The sequence below is a fragment of the Palaemon carinicauda genome, chromosome 39 (genome assembly GCF_036898095.1).
Source record: "Palaemon carinicauda isolate YSFRI2023 chromosome 39, ASM3689809v2, whole genome shotgun sequence".
NCBI lineage: Eukaryota > Metazoa > Arthropoda > Malacostraca > Decapoda > Palaemonidae > Palaemon > Palaemon carinicauda.
Genome location: NC_090763.1, coordinates 7,545,627 through 7,553,126, shown reverse-complemented (window position 1 = coordinate 7,553,126; position 7,500 = coordinate 7,545,627). Strand labels below are relative to the sequence as shown.

The 7,500-nt window shown below is 35.3% G+C and overlaps 1 long non-coding RNA gene and 1 pseudogene across 1 annotated transcript in view; both read left to right on the top strand.

The window, feature by feature from the left end:
* Nucleotides 1-7,500, top strand: part of LOC137630990 (uncharacterized) — a 326,533-nt gene that overhangs the window by 18,476 nt on the left and 300,557 nt on the right. The window lies entirely within an intron of this gene.
* Nucleotides 4,941-7,500, top strand: part of LOC137630989 (uncharacterized) — a 7,780-nt pseudogene continuing 5,220 nt past the window's right edge.

Here is a 7,500-nt window from a genome sequence, read left to right as displayed (position 1 = left end):
CTTGAAACCCACGGATTTGTGGCAGGAGTCTTATTTATTGAAACTCGCAAACATGCAAAGGGAGAATTGCATTTAAACGCAATTAGAATGATTTAGCACTGCACATTGAGATAGCATGAACTTAAAAGGTGTTCGTATCTTACTACGTGCGGGAAAATTAAAGATCTCTTTAAGGATATTTTCAAACTTGTTATATTATGCGGTAGAGTGTAACAACATCGCATGGGTGATACTGAAAGAAGAAAGATGCCTTATGACAGTGCGTCATTTAGCAATCATAAATGCTTGGTGGAAGCCATAGTAAAGAGACCTTTAGGGGTCATCTGTGAATAGAAAAAAGTTTGTATGTGTATATATATATATATATATATATATATATATATATTTATATATTTATATATATATATATATATATATATATATGTATATATATATATATATATATATATATATATATATATATATAGCTGCAACCAGTCCACTACATGACAAAGGCTTCAGACATGTACTTCCACTCTCGTCTGTTTATGGTCTCTCTCTCTCTCTCTCTCTCTCTCTCTCTCTCTCTCTCTCTCTCTCTCTCTCTCTCATATATATATAGATATATGTATATACTATATATGTATATATATATAATATATATATATATATATATATATATATATATATATATATATATATATATATATATATAGTATGTAGTTTTGTTAGAGGTCATATCTGTTATATATAACCTTGAAGTAAAGATTTAGTAAACAGCTAACAATTTTTCTACCAGTAGTTTTCAACGGAAGGCCTTCTTGGTAACCCTGTAAACAAATCATGTCAGGTAGGATCAACTCAGGAGTAAAGGGAAAAAAAATCCTTAAGTTGTCCTGCGATTATCATCGCAAGGTTGTCTAGAGGCCTTTAAGAGTCGGGTGATTCTTCAGTTCTTGCGTTATTTTTTTGCAATGGTTTTCCATTTAGAAGCCAGTGGTTGGGTCATATCTATTTTGCCCTCTTTTATATGTAAGAATATATCATCGTCATCATCATCATCATCTCGTCCTACGGCTATTGACGCAAAGAGCCTTGGTTAGATTTCGTCAGTCGTCTCTATCTTGAACTTATAATTCAATATTTCTGCATTCATCCTCTCCTACTTCAACGACATATATTTATAAACATGAGTAGAATTATTTAGAAATTCACCAAGCAGTTAGCTGTATATCAAGTATTTATTGTGCGTACACATATACATACACGGCAGTGAGTACTGCTCAGTCCACTTGGATGGGTAGCGACTAAACAAAACGATATATTATCCTCTGTCAGGCCTGTGGAAGGACACAAGGCTGAGGGGAATATTGCCATTTCTTGTCCACTGCAGATCAAAGGTCTCAGATATATCCATCTACTTACGTCCGTTTAATTGTCTTCCTATGCCAGTCCACTTCTGCAAGTTTCCTTAACCCATTCTCTTATTCCTAATGTTCTTCTATTATCCTCTCATTCTCTTTATATGTACTGCCCACATCCATTTCTTTTGCATGCTGTTAGAAGATCCTCTACTTGGGTTTTCTCTTCTATCCATGTTGCTGGTTTTGTGTCTCTTAGGGTTAATTACATCATTATTTTTTGCATAGTTCTTTGAGTTGTAACTAGCTTATGTATGTATGTATTTATACATATATATTTGTATTTACGTATGTATATATATATTTATATATTTATATATATATATATATATATATATATATATTTATATATATATATATATATATATAATATGTATATATACACACACACACATATATATATATATATATATATATATGTGTGTGTGTGTGTGTGTGTGTGTGTGTTTGTGTGTGTATGTATGTGTGTGTGCGTGTGAAAACGATTGAAATATAAAGGCCAAGTTTTAAGGGATTCACTGTGTTAATTCAACACATATCCATTGATCGTCCTCGGTCCCATACCAAAAGCCAGTGCGCAAAAATGTAATACTGTTAATGCATTCCTTTTACGCGTGAAAGGGAGAGGAAAGGTGCCGGTTCACTTTCGCGCTGCAGTCCATCACATTGGCCAATAGATATATAAAAAAAAAAAAGCCATGAAACAAACGAATTGAAACCTTTGAAACAGAACTGGGTTGAATAGTCTTCGTTAGAGTTTGGATCTATGGTTATCTATAGTCAATTCTTTTTAGTGAGGCAGATTTGCACCGACTCACAAGGGGGCTCCTCTTAGATCGGAAAAATTTCCTGATCGCTGATTGGTTGGACAAGATAATTCTAACCAATCAGAGGGCAGGAAACTTTTCCGAGTTAAAAGGGCACCGCTGCGAGTCAGTGCAAATGCGCCTCATTAAAAAAAATTAATATGGGGCCTGTCTGCGCGAACAGAAAGGGTACGTAGGTAAAAATGGGGTTTTGTTTTATTGTATGAAGTGTGTATTCATGGAGTGAGGATAGATATTATTGGTCGCCGCAAATGATCCCGTTACGTTTAGAAGTTAAAAGAAAAAAAAATCATGAAAATTTGATTACCGTTTCTGTATTTAGCGTTGATTGAAAATTGTATTGAATGATAGATCTATATAATTATTCAGAATATTGCCACCAAAAAAATTTAAAGGTTTAAATGCCGCTCATGAATGGCAGAGGCAAGGGGTAGGTGACATTGCCCTATCAAGCATGATAATCCCTTAGAGACTGATCACATTTACATATGATCAGCGCCCAAGCCCCTCATCCTAGCTAGGACCAACGATGGTGAGATTGCAGCGACCAAAGAAACTAATGAGTTTGAGCTGGACTTGAACCCCAGTCTGGTGCTCGTTAGTCAGGGACGTTACCCTATCGCCCAGGGTTGTTGTAGCCTGATTGGTAACGTCTCTGCCTGGTGTTTGCCAGTCGGGGGTTCGAGTCCCGCTCAGTTTCGTTAGTGCAATTAGTGTCTGCAACCTTACCATCCTTGTGAGCTAAGGTTGGGGGGTTGGGGGAGCCTATAGGTCTATCTGCTTAGTCATCTGCAGCCACTGCCTGTCCCTCCCTGATCCTAGCTTGGGTGGAGGGGGGGGGGGGTGGGCTTGGGGGCGCTGATCACACACACACATGTGTGTGTGTGTATATATATATATATATATATATATATATATATATATATATATATATATATATATGGTCAGTCTCTAGGGCATTGTCCTGCTTGCTATGGCAATGTCACTGTCCCTTGCCTCTGCCATTCATGAGCGACCTTTAAACCTTTAAACAACCCTATTTAATGATTGGTATTTACTGATTTTATCATTTTCGTCTCTGTAATCAATCAGGATATTTTATTAATTGTATTTATGGCCATAAGCATTCATAATTGCTGCAAGTTGTAAGGGTACAGAGCAGATTAATAACTGGAGATAATTGACCTTATATCTTCTAAAGAACATTTCATTTAAATATTTTTTACCTTTTATCCGTCTTTTTGGGTGACTTCAAACAGCTGTTTATATATATATATATATATATATATATATATATATATATATATATATATATATTTCAATTATACAAAAGAGAAATAATATCAAAGAAAAAATATTACCAACAATGAAACTCTACTAAAATTATTTATTTTATGCTTTATTGACACTAAAGGTTTAAAGACCACTCATGAATGGCAGGGGTAAGGGACAGTGACAATTCCCTAGCCAGCAGGACAATACCCAGAAACTGACCATGTATACATATGATCAGCGCCCAAGCCCCTATCCCACCCAAGCTAGGACCAGAGAGGTCTAGGCAATGGCTGCTTATAACTCAACAGGTAGACACTACAGAGCTTGAGGGATCTCGAACCCCAGTTTGGTAGATGGCAGGGCAGGGCAGGGAGGTTTCCAGCAAGCCACCACAACCCTGACCTAAGCGAGTTTCTCATATTGACTCTATAAACTACATCTCAAAGACTGTTAATATACCCGGACAGATTCATGATTTCTAATAATAGTTGAACGAGACACTTCAAAATATATCATTTGTCAAGCTGCGATTCATATACAGTAGTATCTTATCTGGGATGAATGATCTAGTGTTTTTTATTTTCGAATTTTCCCAATCCGGAAATCAAATTCACTTGGTAAGAAAAATCGTATAATTCATTTTTAATCATCTTGACAATTCATGATTGTATCAGCTGAGCTGTGTTCGAGGTTGTTAACATCATGAAATCAAAGAAATGATTTCACATTATATACAGCACTCTCTCTCTCTCTCTCTCTCTCTCTCTCTCTCTCTCTCTCTCTCTCTCTCTCTCTCTCTCTCTCTCTCTCTCTCTCTCTCTCTCTCCAAGAAGATGATTTATTGGAAATGTATGATGCTGCATGTGATATTAAGTTATGTTTTTCCAAAGAGAGAGAGAGAGAGAGAGAGAGAGAGAGAGAGAGAGAGAGAGATTTTCTGTTTTTTTTTTTCATTATAGAAGAAAAGGATAGCGTATTTTAAAGATGTCCAGTTACATATCCTTGCTCGAAAGTAGAACCATGTGACAGCAGAGAGAGAGAGAGAGAGAGAGAGAGAGAGAGAGAGAGAGAGAGAGAGAGATATTTTTTATAGAAGAAAAGGGTAGCGTATGTTAAAGAAGTCCAGTTGGATATCCTTGCTCGAAACTAGAACCATATGACAAGAGAGAGAGAGGGAGAGAGGGGGGTGTCTGGCTCCCTAAATTCTTTATATCCCTTTTGGCGATGGCATCAATAGCGAAGGGTAATGTACATTATATATATTATTCTATCCCTACATACGAAATTTTTGGAAAATAAATTCCGGTGAAAAAATTTGTTACTCTCTGTTTCGTCAACTCGAATAACGGGTCATCACTTTTTAATCAGACAAGATTCGGCGAGTAAAAAACCTAGTAGTAGGTTTCCTTCAGCGAGTTTCTTATATTACCATAATTGGGGACGAAGTGACTGTATATAAAGCAGATGTATCGGAATTAATGCAGAGCATTTGGTCTTCAGTAGCCTTTGGAAGCGAAGGAGTTCTGGAACCTTAGTCAAATCAACATGAACACTTTTGTGAGTTGTTGTCTTCCGCTACACTATTTGATATATTTTGCACTTTAAATCAAATAATGATTTGAACAATATAAAGCTTTTTAAAATGAAAACATGTCAATTATTTGTATTTTTTGTTTAATCTAATTTTCCACAATCACTAACTCCTCTTTTCATAAAAAATAACATTACTGGAATTGTCACGATTGCAGGTGTTACTTTGTGCCTTGGTGGCAGGAGCAAGCGCTACGAATCGCTACCAAGGTCTCTTTGGGTACTCTGGCATTGTTAAACCTGATGGCAACAACGTGCAGTTCACCCGAGAACAAGCAGACAACATTGTGCTTGTTGGACCCTCTGGAGTAGTGACCAGGGATGGCAAAAACATGCAACGAATCCCTGATGACCATAGGGTCAAACGCTCAAACTTTTACCAGGGTCTCATGGGTCACTCTGGAATTGTCAAATCTGACGGTAACAACGTGCAGTTCACCCGAGAACAAGCAGACAACATTGTGCTTGTTGGACCTTCAGGAGTTGTGACCAGAGATGGAAGAAACATGCAACGCATCCCTGATGACCACAGGGTCAAACGAGGTGCCGGTTATGTCAACTCTAAAGGAAGCATTGGATATTCTGGCATTGTAAAAACTGATGGTACCATCAGACAGTTCTCCCAGGAAGACATTGACAACATTGTCTTGTTTGGACCTTCAGGTGTTGTCACCAAGGATGGTAGAAACTGGCAGCTGGACGAAGACCTGAATATCCATCGCACAAAGAGGCATCTGATTGGGGCTTCGGGAATGATCACCAAGGACGGCACTCCCGTTCAGTTTAAGGAAGGAGGAGCAGAGATCCTTCTTGAAGGACCCTCGGGGATTATTATGTCTGATGGTACATTAGTACAGCTTCGGTCTTAAGAGACTAGAGCTACTTTAGTATTGTTAACAACATAGGAATCAATTATAATGTTGGTTTGTCTACATCAATGTGATGACTTTATTCATATATGGTCTTTGAATGTGATATAAGGAGAGGAATAAAGTTTTCTTTTACTATAAATGAATTTTATTATACTTTACTTTAAGAAAATTATTAATACCGACTCCTCTCTCTCTCTCTCTCTCTCTCTCTCTCTCTCTCTCTCTCTCTCTCTCTCTCTCTCTCTTTATATATATATATATATATATATATATATATATATATATTTATATATATATATATATATATTTATATATATATATATATATATTATATATATATATATATATATATATATATATATTTAAAATTATTTGTCCGGTACTATCTGAAACAATATTGCTTATGAATTTCGAATACAGTATTGTATAGCATGAAAGATATCAGCAGTTGCCATTACATTATGTAAAGGACATTGCAAATACAGTGTTCCAGTTAAGTAAATACTTTTTATTTCGAGGTATATTCGTCTCAGTTAGATAGGGAAAATTCCATCATCTTGTTTTAAATACCTTCAAGTGTCATGGGAAGATTGTTTGACTAGCAGTCTAATCCCTAGAGACGTGTTAGAACCATGCACCAGTAGTCGTCTTTATATATATATATATATATATATATATATATATATATATGTATATATATATATATATATATATATATATATATATATATATCCTTATTCATGTCTGAGGTTTTTCATAGAACCCTCACAATAAACCAAACTAGTATGGGTGACTCTGACTAGTACAGCTTTGCTGTCATGGCGATACACAAACCCTTTCACCTTGTTAAGGTATCCCCAAAAGTTGACATGTGAAGGAAATCTTATGTTTATTACGAATATAAAAAACTTTAGTTGTCATGTCCAGGCTTTATTTTCAATCTAAAAATAAGACATCAGCATGCAATAAAAGAGGCACATATTCTACATCTACATATATGTGTCCTAGCAGTATTGTTAGTAAAATAGTTTATATAGGAGATATTTATTTTAATATTATTCGTAAAATATTTATTTATTTCCTTATTTCCTTTCCTCACTGGGCTATTTTTCCCTATTGGAGCACTTGGTCTTATAGCATCTTGCTTTTACAACTAGGTTTGTAGTTTGGATATTAATAATAATAATAATAATAATAATAATAATAATGTACTTCAGAAGCAGGTCTTCTGAAAGCTACTTAATTTATAAAACGAATCTTTTCTTTTATGGTTTTAATTGAATATTCTTTTATTCTTTATATATAATAAATGATATCGGCGTCAATGACCTTCGATGTCAGGATGCCAGAAAACCTCAAATCAATCAATCAATCATAAGGATAAGAACAGATATTTCAGTTCCCTTCGAAGCAGATTCGTTCACTTCTGGAGATTCAATTGAATTGGCTGTGTTTGGATTTTAAAGATTTTAAAGAAATAGATTCCTACAGTGAAAATAACCTTTTGAGAAAATCTGAATATATATATATATATAT